This window comes from Cololabis saira, unplaced genomic scaffold (genome assembly GCF_033807715.1).
Source record: "Cololabis saira isolate AMF1-May2022 unplaced genomic scaffold, fColSai1.1 scf041, whole genome shotgun sequence".
Lineage (NCBI taxonomy): Eukaryota > Metazoa > Chordata > Actinopteri > Beloniformes > Belonidae > Cololabis > Cololabis saira.
The window spans coordinates 156,139-176,780 of record NW_026906205.1 but is presented as its reverse complement, the minus strand read 5'-3'; the positions used below and the strand labels follow the sequence as shown (position 1 = coordinate 176,780).

The 20,642-nt window shown below is 45.5% G+C and overlaps 58 non-coding genes and 5 pseudogenes across 58 annotated transcripts; all 63 read right to left on the bottom strand.

Annotated features, from left to right (window-relative positions):
• Positions 1–205: 205 nt before the first annotated feature.
• Positions 206–324, bottom strand: LOC133431397 (5S ribosomal RNA). Its single transcript, XR_009775783.1, has one exon. It is a non-coding gene; the product is annotated as a 5S ribosomal RNA (ribosomal RNA).
• A 217-nt stretch (positions 325–541) lies between these two features.
• LOC133431916 (5S ribosomal RNA) lies at positions 542–660 on the bottom strand. The gene has a single exon (XR_009776244.1). It is a non-coding gene; the product is annotated as a 5S ribosomal RNA (ribosomal RNA).
• A 199-nt stretch (positions 661–859) lies between these two features.
• On the bottom strand, positions 860–977 carry LOC133431484 (5S ribosomal RNA; annotated as a pseudogene).
• A 217-nt stretch (positions 978–1,194) lies between these two features.
• On the bottom strand, positions 1,195–1,313 carry LOC133431426 (5S ribosomal RNA). The gene has a single exon (XR_009775810.1). It is a non-coding gene; the product is annotated as a 5S ribosomal RNA (ribosomal RNA).
• Positions 1,314–1,512: 199 nt separating this feature from the next.
• On the bottom strand, positions 1,513–1,631 carry LOC133431758 (5S ribosomal RNA). Its single transcript, XR_009776094.1, has one exon. It is a non-coding gene; the product is annotated as a 5S ribosomal RNA (ribosomal RNA).
• A 217-nt stretch (positions 1,632–1,848) lies between these two features.
• LOC133431752 (5S ribosomal RNA) lies at positions 1,849–1,967 on the bottom strand. Its single transcript, XR_009776089.1, has one exon. It is a non-coding gene; the product is annotated as a 5S ribosomal RNA (ribosomal RNA).
• A 199-nt stretch (positions 1,968–2,166) lies between these two features.
• LOC133431874 (5S ribosomal RNA) lies at positions 2,167–2,285 on the bottom strand. The gene has a single exon (XR_009776204.1). It is a non-coding gene; the product is annotated as a 5S ribosomal RNA (ribosomal RNA).
• A 216-nt stretch (positions 2,286–2,501) lies between these two features.
• On the bottom strand, positions 2,502–2,620 carry LOC133431554 (5S ribosomal RNA). The gene has a single exon (XR_009775901.1). It is a non-coding gene; the product is annotated as a 5S ribosomal RNA (ribosomal RNA).
• A 199-nt stretch (positions 2,621–2,819) lies between these two features.
• On the bottom strand, positions 2,820–2,938 carry LOC133431799 (5S ribosomal RNA). The gene has a single exon (XR_009776132.1). It is a non-coding gene; the product is annotated as a 5S ribosomal RNA (ribosomal RNA).
• Positions 2,939–3,137: 199 nt separating this feature from the next.
• LOC133431641 (5S ribosomal RNA) lies at positions 3,138–3,256 on the bottom strand. Its single transcript, XR_009775983.1, has one exon. It is a non-coding gene; the product is annotated as a 5S ribosomal RNA (ribosomal RNA).
• A 217-nt stretch (positions 3,257–3,473) lies between these two features.
• LOC133431396 (5S ribosomal RNA) lies at positions 3,474–3,592 on the bottom strand. The gene has a single exon (XR_009775782.1). It is a non-coding gene; the product is annotated as a 5S ribosomal RNA (ribosomal RNA).
• Positions 3,593–3,809: 217 nt separating this feature from the next.
• Positions 3,810–3,928, bottom strand: LOC133431915 (5S ribosomal RNA). The gene has a single exon (XR_009776243.1). It is a non-coding gene; the product is annotated as a 5S ribosomal RNA (ribosomal RNA).
• A 199-nt stretch (positions 3,929–4,127) lies between these two features.
• LOC133431482 (5S ribosomal RNA) lies at positions 4,128–4,245 on the bottom strand (annotated as a pseudogene).
• Positions 4,246–4,462: 217 nt separating this feature from the next.
• On the bottom strand, positions 4,463–4,581 carry LOC133431415 (5S ribosomal RNA). The gene has a single exon (XR_009775799.1). It is a non-coding gene; the product is annotated as a 5S ribosomal RNA (ribosomal RNA).
• Positions 4,582–4,780: 199 nt separating this feature from the next.
• Positions 4,781–4,899, bottom strand: LOC133431757 (5S ribosomal RNA). The gene has a single exon (XR_009776093.1). It is a non-coding gene; the product is annotated as a 5S ribosomal RNA (ribosomal RNA).
• A 217-nt stretch (positions 4,900–5,116) lies between these two features.
• Positions 5,117–5,235, bottom strand: LOC133431751 (5S ribosomal RNA). The gene has a single exon (XR_009776088.1). It is a non-coding gene; the product is annotated as a 5S ribosomal RNA (ribosomal RNA).
• A 199-nt stretch (positions 5,236–5,434) lies between these two features.
• Positions 5,435–5,553, bottom strand: LOC133431700 (5S ribosomal RNA). The gene has a single exon (XR_009776039.1). It is a non-coding gene; the product is annotated as a 5S ribosomal RNA (ribosomal RNA).
• A 216-nt stretch (positions 5,554–5,769) lies between these two features.
• Positions 5,770–5,888, bottom strand: LOC133431542 (5S ribosomal RNA). Its single transcript, XR_009775890.1, has one exon. It is a non-coding gene; the product is annotated as a 5S ribosomal RNA (ribosomal RNA).
• A 199-nt stretch (positions 5,889–6,087) lies between these two features.
• LOC133431797 (5S ribosomal RNA) lies at positions 6,088–6,206 on the bottom strand. Its single transcript, XR_009776131.1, has one exon. It is a non-coding gene; the product is annotated as a 5S ribosomal RNA (ribosomal RNA).
• A 199-nt stretch (positions 6,207–6,405) lies between these two features.
• On the bottom strand, positions 6,406–6,524 carry LOC133431640 (5S ribosomal RNA). Its single transcript, XR_009775982.1, has one exon. It is a non-coding gene; the product is annotated as a 5S ribosomal RNA (ribosomal RNA).
• A 215-nt stretch (positions 6,525–6,739) lies between these two features.
• LOC133431395 (5S ribosomal RNA) lies at positions 6,740–6,858 on the bottom strand. Its single transcript, XR_009775781.1, has one exon. It is a non-coding gene; the product is annotated as a 5S ribosomal RNA (ribosomal RNA).
• A 217-nt stretch (positions 6,859–7,075) lies between these two features.
• LOC133431914 (5S ribosomal RNA) lies at positions 7,076–7,194 on the bottom strand. Its single transcript, XR_009776242.1, has one exon. It is a non-coding gene; the product is annotated as a 5S ribosomal RNA (ribosomal RNA).
• A 199-nt stretch (positions 7,195–7,393) lies between these two features.
• On the bottom strand, positions 7,394–7,511 carry LOC133431481 (5S ribosomal RNA; annotated as a pseudogene).
• Positions 7,512–7,728: 217 nt separating this feature from the next.
• Positions 7,729–7,847, bottom strand: LOC133431402 (5S ribosomal RNA). Its single transcript, XR_009775788.1, has one exon. It is a non-coding gene; the product is annotated as a 5S ribosomal RNA (ribosomal RNA).
• A 199-nt stretch (positions 7,848–8,046) lies between these two features.
• Positions 8,047–8,165, bottom strand: LOC133431756 (5S ribosomal RNA). Its single transcript, XR_009776092.1, has one exon. It is a non-coding gene; the product is annotated as a 5S ribosomal RNA (ribosomal RNA).
• Positions 8,166–8,382: 217 nt separating this feature from the next.
• Positions 8,383–8,501, bottom strand: LOC133431391 (5S ribosomal RNA). The gene has a single exon (XR_009775777.1). It is a non-coding gene; the product is annotated as a 5S ribosomal RNA (ribosomal RNA).
• Positions 8,502–8,700: 199 nt separating this feature from the next.
• Positions 8,701–8,819, bottom strand: LOC133431796 (5S ribosomal RNA). The gene has a single exon (XR_009776130.1). It is a non-coding gene; the product is annotated as a 5S ribosomal RNA (ribosomal RNA).
• A 199-nt stretch (positions 8,820–9,018) lies between these two features.
• On the bottom strand, positions 9,019–9,137 carry LOC133431638 (5S ribosomal RNA). Its single transcript, XR_009775981.1, has one exon. It is a non-coding gene; the product is annotated as a 5S ribosomal RNA (ribosomal RNA).
• A 217-nt stretch (positions 9,138–9,354) lies between these two features.
• On the bottom strand, positions 9,355–9,473 carry LOC133431394 (5S ribosomal RNA). The gene has a single exon (XR_009775780.1). It is a non-coding gene; the product is annotated as a 5S ribosomal RNA (ribosomal RNA).
• A 217-nt stretch (positions 9,474–9,690) lies between these two features.
• On the bottom strand, positions 9,691–9,809 carry LOC133431913 (5S ribosomal RNA). Its single transcript, XR_009776241.1, has one exon. It is a non-coding gene; the product is annotated as a 5S ribosomal RNA (ribosomal RNA).
• Positions 9,810–10,008: 199 nt separating this feature from the next.
• On the bottom strand, positions 10,009–10,126 carry LOC133431465 (5S ribosomal RNA; annotated as a pseudogene).
• Positions 10,127–10,343: 217 nt separating this feature from the next.
• Positions 10,344–10,462, bottom strand: LOC133431668 (5S ribosomal RNA). The gene has a single exon (XR_009776009.1). It is a non-coding gene; the product is annotated as a 5S ribosomal RNA (ribosomal RNA).
• Positions 10,463–10,661: 199 nt separating this feature from the next.
• Positions 10,662–10,780, bottom strand: LOC133431754 (5S ribosomal RNA). Its single transcript, XR_009776091.1, has one exon. It is a non-coding gene; the product is annotated as a 5S ribosomal RNA (ribosomal RNA).
• A 217-nt stretch (positions 10,781–10,997) lies between these two features.
• Positions 10,998–11,116, bottom strand: LOC133431795 (5S ribosomal RNA). The gene has a single exon (XR_009776129.1). It is a non-coding gene; the product is annotated as a 5S ribosomal RNA (ribosomal RNA).
• A 199-nt stretch (positions 11,117–11,315) lies between these two features.
• LOC133431637 (5S ribosomal RNA) lies at positions 11,316–11,434 on the bottom strand. The gene has a single exon (XR_009775980.1). It is a non-coding gene; the product is annotated as a 5S ribosomal RNA (ribosomal RNA).
• Positions 11,435–11,651: 217 nt separating this feature from the next.
• On the bottom strand, positions 11,652–11,770 carry LOC133431393 (5S ribosomal RNA). Its single transcript, XR_009775779.1, has one exon. It is a non-coding gene; the product is annotated as a 5S ribosomal RNA (ribosomal RNA).
• Positions 11,771–11,987: 217 nt separating this feature from the next.
• On the bottom strand, positions 11,988–12,106 carry LOC133431912 (5S ribosomal RNA). The gene has a single exon (XR_009776240.1). It is a non-coding gene; the product is annotated as a 5S ribosomal RNA (ribosomal RNA).
• A 199-nt stretch (positions 12,107–12,305) lies between these two features.
• On the bottom strand, positions 12,306–12,424 carry LOC133431794 (5S ribosomal RNA). Its single transcript, XR_009776128.1, has one exon. It is a non-coding gene; the product is annotated as a 5S ribosomal RNA (ribosomal RNA).
• A 199-nt stretch (positions 12,425–12,623) lies between these two features.
• Positions 12,624–12,742, bottom strand: LOC133431635 (5S ribosomal RNA). The gene has a single exon (XR_009775978.1). It is a non-coding gene; the product is annotated as a 5S ribosomal RNA (ribosomal RNA).
• Positions 12,743–12,960: 218 nt separating this feature from the next.
• Positions 12,961–13,078, bottom strand: LOC133431364 (5S ribosomal RNA). The gene has a single exon (XR_009775750.1). It is a non-coding gene; the product is annotated as a 5S ribosomal RNA (ribosomal RNA).
• A 216-nt stretch (positions 13,079–13,294) lies between these two features.
• Positions 13,295–13,413, bottom strand: LOC133431380 (5S ribosomal RNA). The gene has a single exon (XR_009775766.1). It is a non-coding gene; the product is annotated as a 5S ribosomal RNA (ribosomal RNA).
• A 199-nt stretch (positions 13,414–13,612) lies between these two features.
• LOC133431793 (5S ribosomal RNA) lies at positions 13,613–13,731 on the bottom strand. The gene has a single exon (XR_009776127.1). It is a non-coding gene; the product is annotated as a 5S ribosomal RNA (ribosomal RNA).
• A 199-nt stretch (positions 13,732–13,930) lies between these two features.
• LOC133431634 (5S ribosomal RNA) lies at positions 13,931–14,049 on the bottom strand. The gene has a single exon (XR_009775977.1). It is a non-coding gene; the product is annotated as a 5S ribosomal RNA (ribosomal RNA).
• A 217-nt stretch (positions 14,050–14,266) lies between these two features.
• LOC133431392 (5S ribosomal RNA) lies at positions 14,267–14,385 on the bottom strand. The gene has a single exon (XR_009775778.1). It is a non-coding gene; the product is annotated as a 5S ribosomal RNA (ribosomal RNA).
• A 217-nt stretch (positions 14,386–14,602) lies between these two features.
• On the bottom strand, positions 14,603–14,720 carry LOC133431363 (5S ribosomal RNA). The gene has a single exon (XR_009775749.1). It is a non-coding gene; the product is annotated as a 5S ribosomal RNA (ribosomal RNA).
• A 216-nt stretch (positions 14,721–14,936) lies between these two features.
• LOC133431658 (5S ribosomal RNA) lies at positions 14,937–15,055 on the bottom strand. The gene has a single exon (XR_009775999.1). It is a non-coding gene; the product is annotated as a 5S ribosomal RNA (ribosomal RNA).
• A 223-nt stretch (positions 15,056–15,278) lies between these two features.
• On the bottom strand, positions 15,279–15,397 carry LOC133431949 (5S ribosomal RNA). The gene has a single exon (XR_009776275.1). It is a non-coding gene; the product is annotated as a 5S ribosomal RNA (ribosomal RNA).
• A 199-nt stretch (positions 15,398–15,596) lies between these two features.
• On the bottom strand, positions 15,597–15,715 carry LOC133431807 (5S ribosomal RNA). The gene has a single exon (XR_009776140.1). It is a non-coding gene; the product is annotated as a 5S ribosomal RNA (ribosomal RNA).
• A 199-nt stretch (positions 15,716–15,914) lies between these two features.
• On the bottom strand, positions 15,915–16,033 carry LOC133431959 (5S ribosomal RNA). The gene has a single exon (XR_009776285.1). It is a non-coding gene; the product is annotated as a 5S ribosomal RNA (ribosomal RNA).
• A 199-nt stretch (positions 16,034–16,232) lies between these two features.
• LOC133431854 (5S ribosomal RNA) lies at positions 16,233–16,351 on the bottom strand. Its single transcript, XR_009776185.1, has one exon. It is a non-coding gene; the product is annotated as a 5S ribosomal RNA (ribosomal RNA).
• Positions 16,352–16,568: 217 nt separating this feature from the next.
• LOC133431400 (5S ribosomal RNA) lies at positions 16,569–16,687 on the bottom strand. Its single transcript, XR_009775786.1, has one exon. It is a non-coding gene; the product is annotated as a 5S ribosomal RNA (ribosomal RNA).
• A 199-nt stretch (positions 16,688–16,886) lies between these two features.
• On the bottom strand, positions 16,887–17,004 carry LOC133431464 (5S ribosomal RNA; annotated as a pseudogene).
• Positions 17,005–17,221: 217 nt separating this feature from the next.
• On the bottom strand, positions 17,222–17,340 carry LOC133431925 (5S ribosomal RNA). Its single transcript, XR_009776252.1, has one exon. It is a non-coding gene; the product is annotated as a 5S ribosomal RNA (ribosomal RNA).
• A 215-nt stretch (positions 17,341–17,555) lies between these two features.
• On the bottom strand, positions 17,556–17,674 carry LOC133431390 (5S ribosomal RNA). Its single transcript, XR_009775776.1, has one exon. It is a non-coding gene; the product is annotated as a 5S ribosomal RNA (ribosomal RNA).
• A 217-nt stretch (positions 17,675–17,891) lies between these two features.
• On the bottom strand, positions 17,892–18,009 carry LOC133431362 (5S ribosomal RNA). The gene has a single exon (XR_009775748.1). It is a non-coding gene; the product is annotated as a 5S ribosomal RNA (ribosomal RNA).
• Positions 18,010–18,225: 216 nt separating this feature from the next.
• LOC133431657 (5S ribosomal RNA) lies at positions 18,226–18,344 on the bottom strand. Its single transcript, XR_009775998.1, has one exon. It is a non-coding gene; the product is annotated as a 5S ribosomal RNA (ribosomal RNA).
• A 223-nt stretch (positions 18,345–18,567) lies between these two features.
• On the bottom strand, positions 18,568–18,686 carry LOC133431948 (5S ribosomal RNA). Its single transcript, XR_009776274.1, has one exon. It is a non-coding gene; the product is annotated as a 5S ribosomal RNA (ribosomal RNA).
• A 199-nt stretch (positions 18,687–18,885) lies between these two features.
• LOC133431806 (5S ribosomal RNA) lies at positions 18,886–19,004 on the bottom strand. The gene has a single exon (XR_009776139.1). It is a non-coding gene; the product is annotated as a 5S ribosomal RNA (ribosomal RNA).
• A 199-nt stretch (positions 19,005–19,203) lies between these two features.
• On the bottom strand, positions 19,204–19,322 carry LOC133431958 (5S ribosomal RNA). The gene has a single exon (XR_009776284.1). It is a non-coding gene; the product is annotated as a 5S ribosomal RNA (ribosomal RNA).
• A 199-nt stretch (positions 19,323–19,521) lies between these two features.
• Positions 19,522–19,640, bottom strand: LOC133431954 (5S ribosomal RNA). The gene has a single exon (XR_009776280.1). It is a non-coding gene; the product is annotated as a 5S ribosomal RNA (ribosomal RNA).
• A 217-nt stretch (positions 19,641–19,857) lies between these two features.
• LOC133431399 (5S ribosomal RNA) lies at positions 19,858–19,976 on the bottom strand. Its single transcript, XR_009775785.1, has one exon. It is a non-coding gene; the product is annotated as a 5S ribosomal RNA (ribosomal RNA).
• Positions 19,977–20,175: 199 nt separating this feature from the next.
• LOC133431369 (5S ribosomal RNA) lies at positions 20,176–20,294 on the bottom strand. Its single transcript, XR_009775755.1, has one exon. It is a non-coding gene; the product is annotated as a 5S ribosomal RNA (ribosomal RNA).
• Positions 20,295–20,511: 217 nt separating this feature from the next.
• Positions 20,512–20,630, bottom strand: LOC133431744 (5S ribosomal RNA). Its single transcript, XR_009776081.1, has one exon. It is a non-coding gene; the product is annotated as a 5S ribosomal RNA (ribosomal RNA).
• Positions 20,631–20,642: the final 12 nt, after the last annotated feature.

Genomic DNA, 20,642 nt, shown 5'->3' with positions numbered 1-20,642 from the left:
TTGAAATACCTCTTATATGGAGTTGAAGATAATTCATATAATATAAGTCATTGATTTGTTGGTGATAATAATTTAGAAGCGCTTATTTGTTGGAGTTAAAGTGCCCTAACCATGTGCAAAACAGTTTAGGACGTGAGCTGTCGCTGTTACCACGTTGAAATATGTGTGGGTAGATTAAGCGAGAGCACTCTCTGCTGGTTGAAAAAGCTTACAGCACCTGGTATTCCCAGGCGGTCTCCCATCCAAGTCCTAACCAGGCCTGACCCTGCTTAGCTTCCGAGATCAGACGAGATCGGGCGCATCCAGGCTGGTATGGCCATAAGCTAAAGCTGCAGCTTGAAATACCTCTTATATGGAGTTGAAGATAAGTCATATAATATAAGTCATTGATTTGTTGGTGATAATAATTTAGAAGCGCATATTTGTTGGAGTTAAAGTGCCTTAACCATGTGAAAAACACTTTAGGACGTGAGCTGTCGCTGTTACCACGTTGAAATATGTGTGTGTAGATTAAGCGAGAGCGCTCTCTGCTGGTTGAAAAAGCTTACAGCACCTGGTATTCCCAGGCGGTTTCCCATCCAAGTACTAACCAGGCCCGACCCTGCTTAGCTTCCGAGATCAGACGAGATCGGGCTCATCCAGGCTGGTATGGCCGTAAGCAGAAGCTGCAGCTTGAAATACCTCTTATATGGAGTTGAAGATAAGTCATAGAATATAAGTCATTGATCTGTTGGTTTTATTTGTTGGAGTTAAGGTGCCTTAACCATGTGCAAAACACTTTAGGACGTGAGCTGTCGCAGTTACCACGTTGAAATATGTGTGGGTAGATTAAGCGAGAGCGTTCTCTGCTGGTTGAAAAAGCATACAGCACCTGGTATTCCCAGGCGGTGTCCCATCCAAGTACTAACCAGGCCCGACCCTGCTTAGCTTCCGAGATCAGACGAGACGGGCGCATCGAGGCTGGTATGGCCGTAAGCTGAAGCTGCAGCTTGAAATACCTCTTATATGGAGTTGAAGATAAGTCATATAATATAAGTCATTGATTTGTTGGTGATAATAATTTAGAAGCGCTTATTTGTTGGAGTTAAAGTGCCTTAACCATGTGCAAAACACTTTAGGACGTGAGCTGTCGCTGTTACCACGTTGAAATATGTGTGGGTAGATTAAGCGAGAGCGCTCTCTGCTGGTTGAAAAAGCTTACAGCACCTGGTATTCCCAGGCGGTCTCCCATCCAAGTACTAACCAGGCCCGACCCTGCTTAGCTTCCGAGATCAGACGAGATCGGGCGCATCCAGGCTGGTATGGCCGTAAGCAGAAGCTGCAGCTTGAAATACCTCTTATATGGAGTTGAAGATAAGTCATAGAATATAAGTCATTGATTTGTTGGTTTTATTTGTTGGAGTTAAAGTGCCTTAACCATGTGCAAAACACTTTAGGACGTGAGCTGTCGCTGTTACCACGTTGAAATATGTGTGGGTAGATTAAGCGAGAGCGCTCTCTGCTGGTTGAAAAAGCTTACAGCACCTGGTATTCCCAGGCGGTCTCCCATCCAAGTACTAACCAGGCCCGACCCTGCTTAGCTTCCGAGATCAGACGAGATCGGGCGCATCCAGGCTGGTATGGCCGTGAGCTGAAGTTGCAGCTCTAAATACCTCTTATATGGAGTTGAAGATAAGTCATATAATATAAGTCATTGATTTGTTGGTGATAATAATTTAGAAGCGCTTATTTGTTGGAGTTAAAGTGCCTTAACCATGTGCAAAACACTTTAGGACGTGAGCTGTCGCTGTTACCACGTTGAAATTTGTGTGGGTAGATTAAGCGAGAGCGCTCTCTGCTGGTTGAAAAAGCTTACAGCACCTGGTATTCCCAGGCGGTCTCCCATCCAAGTACTAACCAGGCCCGACCCTGCTTAGCTTCCGAGATCAGACGAGATCGGGCGCATCCAGGCTGGTATGGCCGTAACCAGAAGTTGCAGCTTGAAATACCTCTTGTATGGAGTTGAAGATAAGTCATAGAATATAAGTCATTGATTTGTTGGTTTTATTTGTTGGAGTTAAAGTGCCTTAACCATGTGCAAAACACTTTAGGACGTGAGCTGTCGCTGTTACCACGTTGAAATATGTGTGGGTAGATTAAGCGAGAGCGTTCTCTGCTGGTTGAAAATGCTTACAGCACCTGGTATTCCCAGGCGGTCTCCCATCCAAGTACTAACCAGGCCCGACCCTGCTTAGCTTCCGAGATCAGACGAGATCAGGCACATCCAGGCTGGTATGGCCGTAAGCTGAAGCTGCAGCTTGAAATACTTCTTATATGGAGTTGAAGATAAGTATATAATACAAGTCATTGATTTGTTGGTGATAATAATTTAGAAGCGCTTATTTGTTGGAGTTAAAGTGCCTCAACCATGTGCAAAACACTTTAGGACGTGAGCTGTCGCTGTTACCACGTTGAAATTTGTGTGGGTAGATTAAGCGAGAGCGCTCTCTGCTGGTTGAAAAAGCTTACAGCACCTGGTATTCCCAGGCGGTCTCCCATCCAAGTACTAACCAGGCCCGACCCTGCTTAGCTTCCGAGATCAGATGAGATCGGGCGCATCCAGGCTGGTATGGCCGTAAGCAGAAGCTGCAGCTTGAAATACCTCTTATATGGAGTTGAAGATAAGTCATAGAATATAAGTCATTGATTTGTTGGTTTTATTTGTTGGAGTTAAAGTGCCTTAACCATGTGCAAAACACTTTAGGACGTGAGCTGTCGCTGTTACCACGTTGAAATATGTGTGGGTAGATTAAGCGAGAGCGTTCTCTGCTGGTTGAAAATGCTTACAGCACCTGGTATTCCCAGGCGGTCTCCTATCCAAGTACTAACCTGGCCCGACCCTGCTTAGCTTCCGAGATCAGACGAGATCGGGCGCATCCAGGCTGGTATGGCCGTAAGCAGAATCTGCTGCTTGAAATACCTCTTATATGGAGTTGAAGATAAGTCATAGAATATAAGTCATTGATTTGTTGGTTTTATTTGTTGGAGTTAAAGTGCCTTAACCATGTGCAAAACACTTTAGGACGTGAGCTGTCGCTGTTACCACGTTGAAATATGTGTGGGTAGATTAAGCGAGAGCGCTCTCTGCTGGTTGAAAAAGCTTACAGCACCTGATATTCCCAGGCGGTCTCCCATCCAAGTACTAACCAGGCCCGACCCTGCTTAGCTTCCGAGATCAGACGAGATCGGGCGCATCCAGGCTGGTATGGCCGTAAGCTGAAGCTGCAGCTTGAAATACCTCTTATATGGAGTTGAAGATAATTCATATAATATAAGTCATTGATTTGTTGGTGATAATAATTTAGAAGCGCTTATTTGTTGGAGTTAAAGTGCCCTAACCATGTGCAAAACAGTTTAGGACGTGAGCTGTCGCTGTTACCACGTTGAAATATGTGTGGGTAGATTAAGCGAGAGCACTCTCTGCTGGTTGAAAAAGCTTACAGCACCTGGTATTCCCAGGCGGTCTCCCATCCAAGTCCTAACCAGGCCTGACCCTGCTTAGCTTCCGAGATCAGACGAGATCGGGCGCATCCAGGCTGGTATGGCCATAAGCTGAAGCTGCAGCTTGAAATACCTCTTATATGGAGTTGAAGATAAGTCATATAATATAAGTCATTGATTTGTTGGTGATAATAATTTAGAAGCGCATATTTGTTGGAGTTAAAGTGCCTTAACCATGTGAAAAACACTTTAGGACGTGAGCTGTCGCTGTTACCACGTTGAAATATGTGTGTGTAGATTAAGCGAGAGCGCTCTCTGCTGGTTGAAAAAGCTTACAGCACCTGGTATTCCCAGGCGGTTTCCCATCCAAGTACTAACCAGGCCCGACCCTGCTTAGCTTCCGAGATCAGACGAGATCGGGCTCATCCAGGCTGGTATGGCCGTAAGCAGAAGCTGCAGCTTGAAATACCTCTTATATGGAGTTGAAGATAAGTCATAGAATATAAGTCATTGATCTGTTGGTTTTATTTGTTGGAGTTAAGGTGCCTTAACCATGTGCAAAACACTTTAGGACGTGAGCTGTCGCAGTTACCACGTTGAAATATGTGTGGGTAGATTAAGCGAGAGCGTTCTCTGCTGGTTGAAAAAGCATACAGCACCTGGTATTCCCAGGCGGTGTCCCATCCAAGTACTAACCAGGCCCGACCCTGCTTAGCTTCCGAGATCAGACGAGACGGGCGCATCGAGGCTGGTATGGCCGTAAGCTGAAGCTGCAGCTTGAAATACCTCTTATATGGAGTTGAAGATAAGTCATATAATATAAGTCATTGATTTGTTGGTGATAATAATTTAGAAGCGCTTATTTGTTGGAGTTAAAGTGCCTTAACCATGTGCAAAACACTTTAGGACGTGAGCTGTCGCTGTTACCACGTTGAAATATGTGTGGGTAGATTAAGCGAGAGCGCTCTCTGCTGGTTGAAAAAGCTTACAGCACCTGGTATTCCCAGGCGGTCTCCCATCCAAGTACTAACCAGGCCCGACCCTGCTTAGCTTCCGAGATCAGACGAGATCGGGCGCATCCAGGCTGGTATGGCCGTAAGCAGAAGCTGCAGCTTGAAATACCTCTTATATGGAGTTGAAGATAAGTCATAGAATATAAGTCATTGATTTGTTGGTTTTATTTGTTGGAGTTAAAGTGCCTTAACCATGTGCAAAACACTTTAGGACGTGAGCTGTCGCTGTTACCACGTTGAAATATGTGTGGGTAGATTAAGCGAGAGCGCTCTCTGCTGGTTGAAAAAGCTTACAGCACCTGGTATTCCCAGGCGGTCTCCCATCCAAGTACTAACCAGGCCCGACCCTGCTTAGCTTCCGAGATCAGACGAGATCGGGCGCATCCAGGCTGGTATGGCCGTGAGCTGAAGTTGCAGCTCTAAATACCTCTTATATGGAGTTGAAGATAAGTCATATAATATAAGTCATTGATTTGTTGGTGATAATAATTTAGAAGCGCTTATTTGTTGGAGTTAAAGTGCCTTAACCATGTGCAAAACACTTTAGGACGTGAGCTGTCGCTGTTACCACGTTGAAATTTGTGTGGGTAGATTAAGCGAGAGCGCTCTCTGCTGGTTGAAAAAGCTTACAGCACCTGGTATTCCCAGGCGGTCTCCCATCCAAGTACTAACCAGGCCCGACCCTGCTTAGCTTCCGAGATCAGACGAGATCGGGCGCATCCAGGCTGGTATGGCCGTAACCAGAAGTTGCAGCTTGAAATACCTCTTGTATGGAGTTGAAGATAAGTCATAGAATATAAGTCATTGATTTGTTGGTTTTATTTGTTGGAGTTAAAGTGCCTTAACCATGTGCAAAACACTTTAGGACGTGAGCTGTCGCTGTTACCACGTTGAAATATGTGTGGGTAGATTAAGCGAGAGCGTTCTCTGCTGGTTGAAAATGCTTACAGCACCTGGTATTCCCAGGCGGTCTCCCATCCAAGTACTAACCAGGCCCGACCCTGCTTAGCTTCCGAGATCAGACGAGATCGGGCACATCCAGGCTGGTATGGCCGTAAGCTGAAGCTGCAGCTTGAAATACTTCTTATATGGAGTTGAAGATAAGTATATAATACAAGTCATTGATTTGTTGGTGATAATAATTTAGAAGCGCTTATTTGTTGGAGTTAAAGTGCCTCAACCATGTGCAAAACACTTTAGGACGTGAGCTGTCGCTGTTACCACGTTGAAATTTGTGTGGGTAGATTAAGCGAGAGCGCTCTCTGCTGGTTGAAAAAGCTTACAGCACCTGGTATTCCCAGGCGGTCTCCCATCCAAGTACTAACCAGGCCCGACCCTGCTTAGCTTCCGAGATCAGATGAGATCGGGCGCATCCAGGCTGGTATGGCCGTAAGCAGAAGCTGCAGCTTGAAATACCTCTTATATGGAGTTGAAGATAAGTCATAGAATATAAGTCATTGATTTGTTGGTTTTATTTGTTGGAGTTAAAGTGCCTTAACCATGTGCAAAACACTTTAGGACGTGAGCTGTCGCTGTTACCACGTTGAAATATGTGTGGGTAGATTAAGCGAGAGCGTTCTCTGCTGGTTGAAAATGCTTACAGCACCTGGTATTCCCAGGCGGTCTCCTATCCAAGTACTAACCTGGCCCGACCCTGCTTAGCTTCCGAGATCAGACGAGATCGGGCGCATCCAGGCTGGTATGGCCGTAAGCAGAATCTGCTGCTTGAAATACCTCTTATATGGAGTTGAAGATAAGTCATAGAATATAAGTCATTGATTTGTTGGTTTTATTTGTTGGAGTTAAAGTGCCTTAACCATGTGCAAAACACTTTAGGACGTGAGCTGTCGCTGTTACCACGTTGAAATATGTGTGGGTAGATTAAGCGAGAGCGCTCTCTGCTGGTTGAAAAAGCTTACAGCACCTGATATTCCCAGGCGGTCTCCCATCCAAGTACTAACCAGGCCCGACCCTGCTTAGCTTCCGAGATCAGACGAGATCGGGCGCATCCAGGCTGGTATGGCCGTAAGCTGAAGCTGCAGCTTGAAATACCTCTTATATGGAGTTGAAGATAATTCATATAATATAAGTCATTGTTGTTGGTGATAATAATTTAGAAGCGCTTATTTGTTGGAGTTAAAGTGCCCTAACCATGTGCAAAACAGTTTAGGACGTGAGCTGTCGCTGTTACCACGTTGAAATATGTGTGGGTAGATTAAGCGAGAGCACTCTCTGCTGGTTGAAAAAGCTTACAGCACCTGGTATTCCCAGGCGGTCTCCCATCCAAGTCCTAACCAGGCCTGACCCTGCTTAGCTTCCGAGATCAGACGAGATCGGGCGCATCCAGGCTGGTATGGCCATAAGCTGAAGCTGCAGCTTGAAATACCTCTTATATGGAGTTGAAGATAAGTCATATAATATAAGTCATTGATTTGTTGGTGATAATAATTTAGAAGCGCATATTTGTTGGAGTTAAAGTGCCTTAACCATGTGAAAAACACTTTAGGACGTGAGCTGTCGCTGTTACCACGTTGAAATATGTGTGTGTAGATTAAGCGAGAGCGCTCTCTGCTGGTTGAAAAAGCTTACAGCACCTGGTATTCCCAGGCGGTTTCCCATCCAAGTACTAACCAGGCCCGACCCTGCTTAGCTTCCGAGATCAGACGAGATCGGGCTCATCCAGGCTGGTATGGCCGTAAGCAGAAGCTGCAGCTTGAAATACCTCTTATATGGAGTTGAAGATAAGTCATAGAATATAAGTCATTGATCTGTTGGTTTTATTTGTTGGAGTTAAGGTGCCTTAACCATGTGCAAAACACTTTAGGACGTGAGCTGTCGCAGTTACCACGTTGAAATATGTGTGGGTAGATTAAGCGAGAGCGTTCTCTGCTGGTTGAAAAGGCATACAGCACCTGGTATTCCCAGGCGGTGTCCCATCCAAGTACTAACCAGGCCCGACCCTGCTTAGCTTCCGAGATCAGACGAGACGGGCGCATCGAGGCTGGTATGGCCGTAAGCTGAAGCTGCAGCTTGAAATACCTCTTATATGGAGTTGAAGATAAGTCATATAATATAAGTCATTGATTTGTTGGTGATAATAATTTAGAAGCGCTTATTTGTTGGAGTTAAAGTGCCTTAACCATGTGCAAAACACTTTAGGACGTGAGCTGTCGCTGTTACCACGTTGAAATATGTGTGGGTAGATTAAGCGAGAGCGCTCTCTGCTGGTTGAAAAAGCTTACAGCACCTGGTATTCCCAGGCGGTCTCCCATCCAAGTACTAACCAGGCCCGACCCTGCTTAGCTTCCGAGATCAGACGAGATCGGGCGCATCCAGGCTGGTATGGCCGTAAGCAGAAGCTGCAGCTTGAAATACCTCTTATATGGAGTTGAAGATAAGTCATAGAATATAAGTCATTGATTTGTTGGTTTTATTTGTTGGAGTTAAAGTGCCTTAACCATGTGCAAAACACTTTAGGACGTGAGCTGTCGCTGTTACCACGTTGAAATATGTGTGGGTAGATTAAGCGAGAGCGCTCTCTGCTGGTTGAAAAAGCTTACAGCACCTGGTATTCCCAGGCGGTCTCCCATCCAAGTACTAACCAGGCCCGACCCTGCTTAGCTTCCGAGATCAGACGAGATCGGGCGCATCCAGGCTGGTATGGCCGTGAGCTGAAGTTGCAGCTCTAAATACCTCTTATATGGAGTTGAAGATAAGTCATATAATATAAGTCATTGATTTGTTGGTGATAATAATTTAGAAGCGCTTATTTGTTGGAGTTAAAGTGCCTTAACCATGTGCAAAACACTTTAGGACGTGAGCTGTCGCTGTTACCACGTTGAAATTTGTGTGGGTAGATTAAGCGAGAGCGCTCTCTGCTGGTTGAAAAAGCTTACAGCACCTGGTATTCCCAGGCGGTCTCCCATCCAAGTACTAACCAGGCCCGACCCTGCTTAGCTTCCGAGATCAGACGAGATCGGGCGCATCCAGGCTGGTATGGCCGTAAGCAGAAGCTGCAGCTTGAAATACCTCTTATATGGAGTTGAAGATAAGTCATAGAATATAAGTCATTGATTTGTTGGTTTTATTTGTTGGAGTTAAAGTGCCTTAACCATGTGCAAAACACTTTAGGACGTGAGCTGTCGCTGTTACCACGTTGAAATATGTGTGGGTAGATTAAGCGAGAGCGTTCTCTGCTGGTTGAAAATGCTTACAGCACCTGGTATTCCCAGGCGGTCTCCTATCCAAGTACTAACCTGGCCCGACCCTGCTTAGCTTCCGAGATCAGACGAGATCGGGCGCATCCAGGCTGGTATGGCCGTAAGCAGAATCTGCTGCTTGAAATACCTCTTATATGGAGTTGAAGATAAGTCATAGAATATAAGTCATTGATTTGTTGGTTTTATTTGTTGGAGTTAAAGTGCCTTAACCATGTGCAAAACACTTTAGGACGTGAGCTGTCGCTGTTACCACGTTGAAATATGTGTGGGTAGATTAAGCGAGAGCGCTCTCTGCTGGTTGAAAAAGCTTACAGCACCTGATATTCCCAGGCGGTCTCCCATCCAAGTACTAACCAGGCCCGACCCTGCTTAGCTTCCGAGATCAGACGAGATCGGGCGCATCCAGGCTGGTATGGCCGTAAGCTGAAGCTGCAGCTTGAAATACCTCTTATATGGAGTTGAAGATAATTCATATAATATAAGTCATTGATTTGTTGGTGATAATAATTTAGAAGCGCTTATTTGTTGGAGTTAAAGTGCCCTAACCATGTGCAAAACAGTTTAGGACGTGAGCTGTCGCTGTTACCACGTTGAAATATGTGTGGGTAGATTAAGCGAGAGCACTCTCTGCTGGTTGAAAAAGCTTACAGCACCTGGTATTCCCAGGCGGTCTCCCATCCAAGTCCTAACCAGGCCTGACCCTGCTTAGCTTCCGAGATCAGACGAGATCGGGCGCATCCAGGCTGGTATGGCCATAAGCTGAAGCTGCAGCTTGAAATACCTCTTATATGGAGTTGAAGATAAGTCATATAATATAAGTCATTGATTTGTTGGTGATAATAATTTAGAAGCGCATATTTGTTGGAGTTAAAGTGCCTTAACCATGTGAAAAACACTTTAGGACGTGGGCTGTCGCTGTTACCACGTTGAAATATGTGTGTGTAGATTAAGCGAGAGCGCTCTCTGCTGGTTGAAAAAGCTTACAGCACCTGGTATTCCCAGGCGGTTTCCCATCCAAGTACTAACCAGGCCCGACCCTGCTTAGCTTCCGAGATCAGACGAGATCGGGCTCATCCAGGCTGGTATGGCCGTAAGCAGAAGCTGCAGCTTTAAATACCTCTTATATGGAGTTGAAGATAAGTCATAGAATATAAGTCATTGATCTGTTGGTTTTATTTGTTGGAGTTAAGGTGCCTTAACCATGTGCAAAACACTTTAGGACGTGAGCTGTCGCAGTTACCACGTTGAAATATGTGTGGGTAGATTAAGCGAGAGCGTTCTCTGCTGGTTGAAAAAGCATACAGCACCTGGTATTCCCAGGCGGTCTCCCATCCAAGTACTAACCAGGCCCGACCCTGCTTAGCTTCCGAGATCAGACGAGACGGGCGCATCGAGGCTGGTATGGCCGTAAGCTGAAGCTGCAGCTTGAAATACCTCTTATATGGAGTTGAAGATAAGTCATATAATATAAGTCATTGATTTGTTGGTGATAATAATTTAGAAGCGCTTATTTGTTGGAGTTAAAGTGCCTTAACCATGTGCAAAACACTTTAGGACGTGAGCTGTCGCTGTTACCACGTTGAAATATGTGTGGGTAGATTAAGCGAGAGCGCTCTCTGCTGGTTGAAAAAGCTTACAGCACCTGGTATTCCCAGGCGGTCTCCCATCCAAGTACTAACCAGGCCCGACCCTGCTTAGCTTCCGAGATCAGACGAGATCGGGCACATCCAGGCTGGTATGGCCGTAAGCAGAAGCTGCAGCTTGAAATACCTCTTATATGGAGTTGAAGATAAGTCATAGAATATAAGTCATTGATTTGTTGGTTTTATTTGTTGGAGTTAAAGTGCCTTAACCATGTGCAAAACACTTTAGGACGTGAGCTGTCGCTGTTACCACGTTGAAATATGTGTGGGTAGATTAAGCGAGAGCGCTCTCTGCTGGTTGAAAAAGCTTACAGCACCTGGTATTCCCAGGCGGTCTCCCATCCAAGTACTAACCAGGCCCGACCCTGCTTAGCTTCCGAGATCAGACGAGATCGGGCGCATCCAGGCTGGTATGGCCGTGAGCTGAAGTTGCAGCTCTAAATACCTCTTATATGGAGTTGAAGATAAGTCATATAATATAAGTCATTGATTTGTTGGTGATAATAATTTAGAAGCGCTTATTTGTTGGAGTTAAAGTGCCTTAACCATGTGCAAAACACTTTAGGACGTGAGCTGTCGCTGTTACCACGTTGAAATTTGTGTGGGTAGATTAAGCGAGAGCGCTCTCTGCTGGTTGAAAATGCTTACAGCACCTGGTATTCCCAGGCGGTCTCCTATCCAAGTACTAACCTGGCCCGACCCTGCTTAGCTTCCGAGATCAGACGAGATCGGGCGCATCCAGGCTGGTATGGCCGTAAGCAGAATCTGCTGCTTGAAATACCTCTTATATGGAGTTGAAGATAAGTCATAGAATATAAGTCATTGATTTGTTGGTTTTATTTGTTGGAGTTAAAGTGCCTTAACCATGTGCAAAACACTTTAGGACGTGAGCTGTCGCTGTTACCACGTTGAAATATGTGTGGGTAGATTAAGCGAGAGCGCTCTCTGCTGGTTGAAAAAGCTTACAGCACCTGATATTCCCAGGCGGTCTCCCATCCAAGTACTAACCAGGCCCGACCCTGCTTAGCTTCCGAGATCAGACGAGATCGGGCGCATCCAGGCTGGTATGGCCGTAAGCTGAAGCTGCAGCTTGAAATACCTCTTATATGGAGTTGAAGATAATTCATATAATATAAGTCATTGATTTGTTGGTGATAATAATTTAGAAGCGCTTATTTGTTGGAGTTAAAGTGCCCTAACCATGTGCAAAACAGTTTAGGACGTGAGCTGTCGCTGTTACCACGTTGAAATATGTGTGGGTAGATTAAGCGAGAGCACTCTCTGCTGGTTGAAAAAGCTTACAGCACCTGGTATTCCCAGGCGGTCTCCCATCCAAGTCCTAACCAGGCCTGACCCTGCTTAGCTTCCGAGATCAGACGAGATCGGGCGCATCCAGGCTGGTATGGCCATAAGCTGAAGCTGCAGCTTGAAATACCTCTTATATGGAGTTGAAGATAAGTCATATAATATAAGTCATTGATTTGTTGGTGATAATAATTTAGAAGCGCATATTTGTTGGAGTTAAAGTGCCTTAACCATGTGAAAAACACTTTAGGACGTGAGCTGTCGCTGTTACCACGTTGAAATATGTGTGTGTAGATTAAGCGAGAGCGCTCTCTGCTGGTTGAAAAAGCTTACAGCACCTGGTATTCCCAGGCGGTTTCCCATCCAAGTACTAACCAGGCCCGACCCTGCTTAGCTTCCGAGATCAGACGAGATCGGGCTCATCCAGGCTGGTATGGCCGTAAGCAGAAGCTGCAGCTTTAAATACCTCTTATATGGAGTTGAAGATAAGTCATAGAATATAAGTCATTGATCTGTTGGTTTTATTTGTTGGAGTTAAGGTGCCTTAACCATGTGCAAAACACTTTAGGACGTGAGCTGTCGCTGTTACCACGTTGAAATATGTGTGGGTAGATTAAGCGAGAGCGTTCTCTGCTGGTTGAAAATGCTTACAGCACCTGGTATTCCCAGGCGGTCTCCTATCCAAGTACTAACCTGGCCCGACCCTGCTTAGCTTCCGAGATCAGACGAGATCGGGCGCATCCAGGCTGGTATGGCCGTAAGCAGAATCTGCTGCTTGAAATACCTCTTATATGGAGTTGAAGATAAGTCATAGAATATAAGTCATTGATTTGTTGGTTTTATTTGTTGGAGTTAAAGTGCCTTAACCATGTGCAAAACACTTTAGGACGTGAGCTGTCGCTGTTACCACGTTGAAATATGTGTGGGTAGATTAAGCGAGAGCGCTCTCTGCTGGTTGAAAAAGCTTACAGCACCTGATATTCCCAGGCGGTCTCCCATCCAAGTACTAACCAGGCCCGACCCTGCTTAGCTTCCGAGATCAGACGAGATCGGGCGCATCCAGGCTGGTATGGCCGTAAGCTGAAGCTGCAGCTTGAAATACCTCTTATATGGAGTTGAATATAAGTCATATAATATAAGTCATTGATTTGTTGGTGATAATAATTTAGAAGCGCATATTTGTTGGAGTTAAAGTGCCTTAACCATCTGAAAAACACTTTAGGACGTGAGCTGTCGCTGTTACCACGTTGAAAATATGTGTGTGTAGATTAAGCGAGAGCGCTCTCTGCTGGTTGAAAAAGCTTACAGCACCTGGTATTCCTGGCGGTCTCCCATCCAAGTACTAACCAGGCCCGACCCTGCTTAGCTTCCGAGATCAGACGAGATCGGGCACATCCAGGCTGGTATGGCCGTAAGCTGAAGCTGCAGCTTGAAATACTTCTTATATGGAGTTGAAGATAAGTATATAATACAAGTCATTGATTTGTTGGTGATAATAATTTAGAAGCGCTTATTTGTTGGAGTTAAAGTGCCTCAACCATGTGCAAAACACTTTAGGACGTGAGCTGTCGCTGTTACCACGTTGAAATTTGTGTGGGTAGATTAAGCGAGAGCGCTCTCTGCTGGTTGAAAAAGCTTACAGCACCTGGTATTCCCAGGCGGTCTCCCATCCAAGTACTAACCAGGCCCGACCCTGCTTAGCTTCCGAGATCAGACGAGATCGGGCGCATCCAGGCTGGTATGGCCGTAAGCAGAAGCTGCAGCTTGAAATACCTCTTATATGGAGTTGAAGATAAGTCATAGAATATAAGTCATTGATTTGTTGGTTTTATTTGTTGGAGTTAAAGTGCCTTAACCATGTGCAAAACACTTTAGGACGTGAGCTGTCGCTGTTACCACGTTGAAATATGTGTGGGTAGATTAAGCGAGAGCGTTCTCTGCTGGTTGAAAATGCTTACAGCACCTGGTATTCCCAGGCGGTCTCCTATCCAAGTACTAACCTGGCCCGACCCTGCTTAGCTTCCGAGATCAGACGAGATCGGGCGCATCCAGGCTGGTATGGCCGTAAGCAGAATCTGCTGCTTGAAATACCTCTTATATGGAGTTGAAGATAAGTCATAGAATATAAGTCATTGATTTGTTGGTTTTATTTGTTGGAGTTAAAGTGCCTTAACCATGTGCAAAACACTTTAGGACGTGAGCTGTCGCTGTTACCACGTTGAAATATGTGTGGGTAGATTAAGCGAGAGCGCTCTCTGCTGGTTGAAAAAGCTTACAGCACCTGATATTCCCAGGCGGTCTCCCATCCAAGTACTAACCAGGCCCGACCCTGCTTAGCTTCCGAGATCAGACGAGATCGGGCGCATCCAGGCTGGTATGGCCGTAAGCTGAAGCTGCAGCTTGAAATACCTCTTATATGGAGTTGAAGATAAGTCATATAATATAAGTCATTGATTTGTTGGTGATAATAATTTAGAAGCGCTTATTTGTTGGAGTTAAAGTGCCCTAACCATGTGCAAAACAGTTTAGGACGTGAGCTGTCGCTGTTACCACGTTGAAATATGTGTGGGTAGATTAAGCGAGAGCACTCTCTGCTGGTTGAAAAAGCTTACAGCACCTGGTATTCCCAGGCGGTCTCCCATCCAAGTCCTAACCAGGCCTGACCCTGCTTAGCTTCCGAGATCAGACGAGATCGGGCGCATCCAGGCTGGTATGGCCATAAGCTGAAGCTGCAGCTTGAAATACCTCTTATATGGAGTTGAAGATAAGTCATATAATATAAGTCATTGATTTGTTGGTGATAATAATTTAGAAGCGCATATTTGTTGGAGTTAAAGTGCCTTAACCATGTGAAAAACACTTTAGGACGTGAGCTGTCGCTGTTACCACGTTGAAATATGTGTGTGTAGATTAAGCGAGAGCGCTCTCTGCTGGTTGAAAAAGCTTACAGCACCTGGTATTCCTGGCGGTCTCCCATCCAAGTACTAACCAGGCCCGACCCTGCTTAGCTTCCGAGATCAGACGAGATCGGGCACATCCAGGCTGGTATGGCCGTAAGCTGAAGCTGCAGCTTGAAATACTTCTTATATGGAGTTGAAGATAAGTATATAATACAAGTCATTGATTTGTTGGTGATAATAATTTAGAAGCGCTTATTTGTTGGAGTTAAAGTGCCTTAACCATGTGCAAAACACTTTAGGACGTGAGCTGTCGCTGTTACCACGTTGAAATATGTGTGGGTAGATTAAGCGAGAGCGCTCTCTGCTGGTTGAAAAAGCTTACAGCACCTGGTATTCCCAGGCGGTCTCCCATTCAAGTACTAACCAGGCCCGACCCTGCTTAGCTTCCGAGATCAGACGAGATCGGGCGCATCCAGGCTGGTATGGCCGTAAGCCGAAGCTGAAGCTGCAGCTTGAAATACCTCTTATATGGAGTTGAAGATAAGTCATATAATATAAGTCATTGATTAGTTGGTGATAATAATTTAGAAGCACTTATTTGTTGGAGTTAAAGTGCCTTAACCATGTGCAAAACACTTTAGGACGTGAGTTGTCGCTGTTACCACGTTGAAATATGTGTGGGTAGATTAAGCGAGAGCGCTCTCTGCTGGTTGAAAAAGCCTACAGCACCTGGTATTCCCAGGCGGTCTCCCATCCAAGTACTAACAAGGCCCGACCCTGCTTAGCTTCCGAGATCAGACGAGATCGGGCGCATCCAGGCTGGTATGGCCGTAAGCAAAAGCTGCAGCTTGAAATACCTCTGATATGGAGTTGAAGATAAGTCATAGAATATAAGTCATTGATTTGTTGGTTTTATTTGTTGGAGTTAAAGTGCCTTAACCATGTGCAAAACACTTTAGGACGTGAGCTGTCGCTCTTACCACGTTGAAATATGTGTGGGTAGATTAAGCGAGAGCGCTCTCTGCTGGTTGAAAAAGCTTACAGCACCTGGTATTCCCAGGCGGTCTCCCATCCAAGTACTAACCAGGCCCGACCCTGCTTAGCTTCCGAGATCAGACGAGATCGGGCTCATCCAGGCTGGTATGGCCGTAAGCAGAAGCTGCAGCTTGAAATACCTCTTATATGGAGTTGAAGATAAGTCATAGAATATAAGTCATTGATTTGTTGGTTTTATTTGTTGGAGTTAAAGTGCCTTAACCATGTGCAAAACACTTTAGGATGTGAGCTGTCGCTGTTACCACATTGAAATATGTGTGGGCAGATTAAGCGAGAGCGCTCTCTGCTGGTTGAAAAAGCTTACAGCACCTGGTATTCCCAGGCGGTCTACCATCCAAGTACTAACCAGGCCCGACCCTGCTTAGCTTCAGAGATCAGACGAGATCGGGCGCATCCAGGCTGGTATGGCCGTAAGCAGAAGCTGCAGCTTGAAATACCTCTGATATGGAGTTGAAGATAAGTCATAGAATATAAGTCATTGATTTGTTGGTTTTATTTGTTGGAGTTAAAGTGCCTTAACCATGTGCAAAACACTTTAGGACGTGAGCTGTCGCTCTTACCACGTTGAAATATGTGTGGGTAGATTAAGCGAGAGCGCTCTCTGCTGGTTGAAAAAGCTTACAGCACCTGGTATTCCCAGGCGGTCTCCCATCCAAGTACTAACCAGGCCCGACCCTGCTTAGCTTCCGAGATCAGACGAGATCGGGCGCATCCAGGCTGGTATAGCAGTAAGCTGAAGCTGCAGCTTGAAATACCTCTTATATGGAGTTGAAGATAAGTCATATAATATAAGTCATTGATTTGTTGGTGATAATAATTTAGAAGCGCTTATTTGTTGGAGTTAAAGTGCCTTAACCATGTGCAAAACACTTTAGGACGTGAGCTGTCGCTGTTACCACATTGAAATATGTGTGGGCAGATTAAGCGAGAGCGCTCTCTGCTGGTTGAAAAAGCTTACAGCACCTGGTATTCCCAGGCGGTCTACCATCCAAGTACTAACCAGGCCCGACCCTGCTTAGCTTCAGAGATCAGACGAGATTGGGCGCATCCAGGCTGGTATGGCCGTAAGCAGAAGCTGCAGCTTGAAATACCTCTGATATGGAGTTGAAGATAAGTCATAGAATATAAGTCATTGATTTGTTGGTTTTATTTGTTGGAGTTAAAGTGCCTTAACCATGTGCAAAACACTTTAGGACGTGAGCTGTCGCAGTTACCACGTTGAAATATGTGTGGGTAGATTAAGCGAGAGCGTTCTCTGCTGGTTGAAAAAGCATACAGCACCTGGTATTCCCAGGCGGTCTCCCATCCAAGTACTAACCAGGCCCGACCCTGCTTAGCTTCCGAGATCAGACGAGACGGGCGCATCGAGGCTGGTATGGCCGTAAGCTGAAGCTGCAGCTTGAAATACCTCTTATATGGAGTTGAAGATAAGTCATATAATATAAGTCATTGATTTGTTGGTGATAATAATTTAGAAGCGCTTATTTGTTGGAGTTAAAGTGCCTTAACCATGTGCAAAACACTTTAGGACGTGAGCTGTCGCTGTTACCACGTTGAAATATGTGTGGGTAGATTAAGCGAGAGCGCTCTCTGCTGGTTGAAAAAGCTTACAGCACCTGATATTCCCAGGCGGTCTCCCATCCAAGTACTAACCAGGCCCGACCCTGCTTAGCTTCCGAGATCAGACTAGATCGGGCGCATCCAGGCTGGTATGGCCGTAAGCTGAAGCTGCAGCTTGAAATACCTCTTATATGGAGTTGAAGATAAGTCATATAATATAAGTCATTGATTTGTTGGTGATAATAATTTAGAAGCGCTTATTTGTTGGAGTTAAAGTGCCCTAACCATGTGCAAAACAGTTTAGGACGTGAGCTGTCGCTGTTACCACGTTGAAATATGTGTGGGTAGATTAAGCGAGAGCACTCTGCTGGTTGAAAAAGCTTACAGCACCTGGTATTCCCAGGCGGTCTCCCATCCAAGTCCTAACCAGGCCTGACCCTGCTTAGCTTCCGAGATCAGACGAGATCGGGCGCATCCAGGCTGGTATGGCCATAAGCTGAAGCTGCAGCTTGAAATACCTCTTATATGGAGTTGAAGATAAGTCATATAATATAAGTCATTGATTTGTTGGTGATAATAATTTAGAAGCGCATATTTGTTGGAGTTAAAGTGCCTTAACCATGTGAAAAACACTTTAGGACGTGAGCTGTCGCTGTTACCACGTTGAAATATGTGTGTGTAGATTAAGCGAGAGCGCTCTCTGCTGGTTGAAAAAGCTTACAGCACCTGGTATTCCTGGCGGTCTCCCATCCAAGTACTAACCAGGCCCGACCCTGCTTAGCTTCCGAGATCAGACGAGATCGGGCACATCCAGGCTGGTATGGCCGTAAGCTGAAGCTGCAGCTTGAAATACTTCTTATATGGAGTTGAAGATAAGTATATAATACAAGTCATTGATTTGTTGGTGATAATAATTTAGAAGCGCTTATTTGTTGGAGTTAAAGTGCCTTAACCATGTGCAAAACACTTTAGGACGTGAGCTGTCGCTGTTACCACGTTGAAATATGTGTGGGTAGATTAAGCGAGAGCGCTCTCTGCTGGTTGAAAAAGCTTACAGCACCTGGTATTCCCAGGCGGTCTCCCATTCAAGTACTAACCAGGCCCGACCCTGCTTAGCTTCCGAGATCAGACGAGATCGGGCGCATCCAGGCTGGTATGGCCGTAAGCTGAAGCTGAAGCTGCAGCTTGAAATACCTCTTATATGGAGTTGAAGATAAGTCATATAATATAAGTCATTGATTTGTTGGTGATAATAATTTAGAAGCACTTATTTGTTGGAGTTAAAGTGCCTTAACCATGTGCAAAACACTTTAGGACGTGAGTTGTCGCTGTTACCACGTTGAAATATGTGTGGGTAGATTAAGCGAGAGCGCTCTCTGCTGGTTGAAAAAGCCTACAGCACCTGGTATTCCCAGGCGGTCTCCCATCCAAGTACTAACAAGGCCCGACCCTGCTTAGCTTCCGAGATCAGACGAGATCGGGCGCATCCAGGCTGGTATGGCCGTAAGCAAAAGCTGCAGCTTGAAATACCTCTGATATGGAGTTGAAGATAAGTCATAGAATATAAGTCATTGATTTGTTGGTTTTATTTGTTGGAGTTAAAGTGCCTTAACCATGTGCAAAACACTTTAGGACGTGAGCTGTCGCTCTTACCACGTTGAAATATGTGTGGGTAGATTAAGCGAGAGCGCTCTCTGCTGGTTGAAAAAGCTTACAGCACCTGGTATTCCCAGGCGGTCTCCCATCCAAGTACTAACCAGGCCCGACCCTGCTTAGCTTCCGAGATCAGACGAGATCGGGCTCATCCAGGCTGGTATGGCCGTAAGCAGAAGCTGCAGCTTGAAATACCTCTTATATGGAGTTGAAGATAAGTCATAGAATATAAGTCATTGATTTGTTGGTTTTATTTGTTGGAGTTAAAGTGCCTTAACCATGTGCAAAACACTTTAGGATGTGAGCTGTCGCTGTTACCACATTGAAATATGTGTGGGCAGATTAAGCGAGAGCGCTCTCTGCTGGTTGAAAAAGCTTACAGCACCTGGTATTCCCAGGCGGTCTACCATCCAAGTACTAACCAGGCCCGACCCTGCTTAGCTTCAGAGATCAGACGAGATCGGGCGCATCCAGGCTGGTATGGCCGTAAGCAGAAGCTGCAGCTTGAAATACCTCTGATATGGAGTTGAAGATAAGTCATAGAATATAAGTCATTGATTTGTTGGTTTTATTTGTTGGAGTTAAAGTGCCTTAACCATGTGCAAAACACTTTAGGACGTGAGCTGTCGCTCTTACCACGTTGAAATATGTGTGGGTAGATTAAGCGAGAGCGCTCTCTGCTGGTTGAAAAAGCTTACAGCACCTGGTATTCCCAGGCGGTCTCCCATCCAAGTACTAACCAGGCCCGACCCTGCTTAGCTTCCGAGATCAGACGAGATCAGGCGCATCCAGGCTGGTATAGCAGTAAGCTGAAGCTGCAGCTTGAAATACCTCTTATATGGAGTTGAAGATAAGTCATATAATATAAGTCATTGATTTGTTGGTGATAATAATTTAGAAGCGCTTATTTGTTGGAGTTAAAGTGCCTTAACCATGTGCAAAACACTTTAGGACGTGAGCTGTCGCTGTTACCACATTGAAATATGTGTGGGCAGATTAAGCGAGAGCGCTCTCTGCTGGTTGAAAAAGCTTACAGCACCTGGTATTCCCAGGCGGTCTACCATCCAAGTACTAACCAGGCCCGACCCTGCTTAGCTTCAGAGATCAGACGAGATTGGGCGCATCCAGGCTGGTATGGCCGTAAGCAGAAGCTGCAGCTTGAAATACCTCTGATATGGAGTTGAAGATAAGTCATAGAATATAAGTCATTGATTTGTTGGTTTTATTTGTTGGAGTTAAAGTGCCTTAACCATGTGCAAAACACTTTAGGACGTGAGCTGTCGCTCTTACCACGTTGAAATATGTGTGGGTAGATTAAGCGAGAGCGCTCTCTGCTGGTTGAAAAAGCTTACAGCACCTGGTATTCCCAGGCGGTCTCCCATCCAAGTACTAACCAGGCCCGACCCTGCTTAGCTTCCGAGATCAGACGAGATCGGGCGCATCCAGGCTGGTATGGCCGTAAGCTGAAGCTGCAGCTTGAAATACCTCTTATATGGAGTTGAAGATAAGTCATATAATATAAGTCATTGATTTGTTGGTGATAATAATTTAGAAGCACTTATTTGTTGGAGTTAAAGTGCCTTTACCATGTGCAAAACACTTTAGGACGTGAGCTGTCGCTGTTATCACGTTGAAATATGTGTGGGTAGATTAAGCGAGACCGCTATCTGCTGGTTGAAAAAGCTTACAGCACCTGGTATTCCCAGGCGGTCTCCCATCCAAGTACTAACCAGGCCCGACCCTGCTTAGCTTCCAAGATCAGACGAGATCGGGCGCATCCAGGCTGGTATGGCCGTAAGCTGAAGCTGCAGC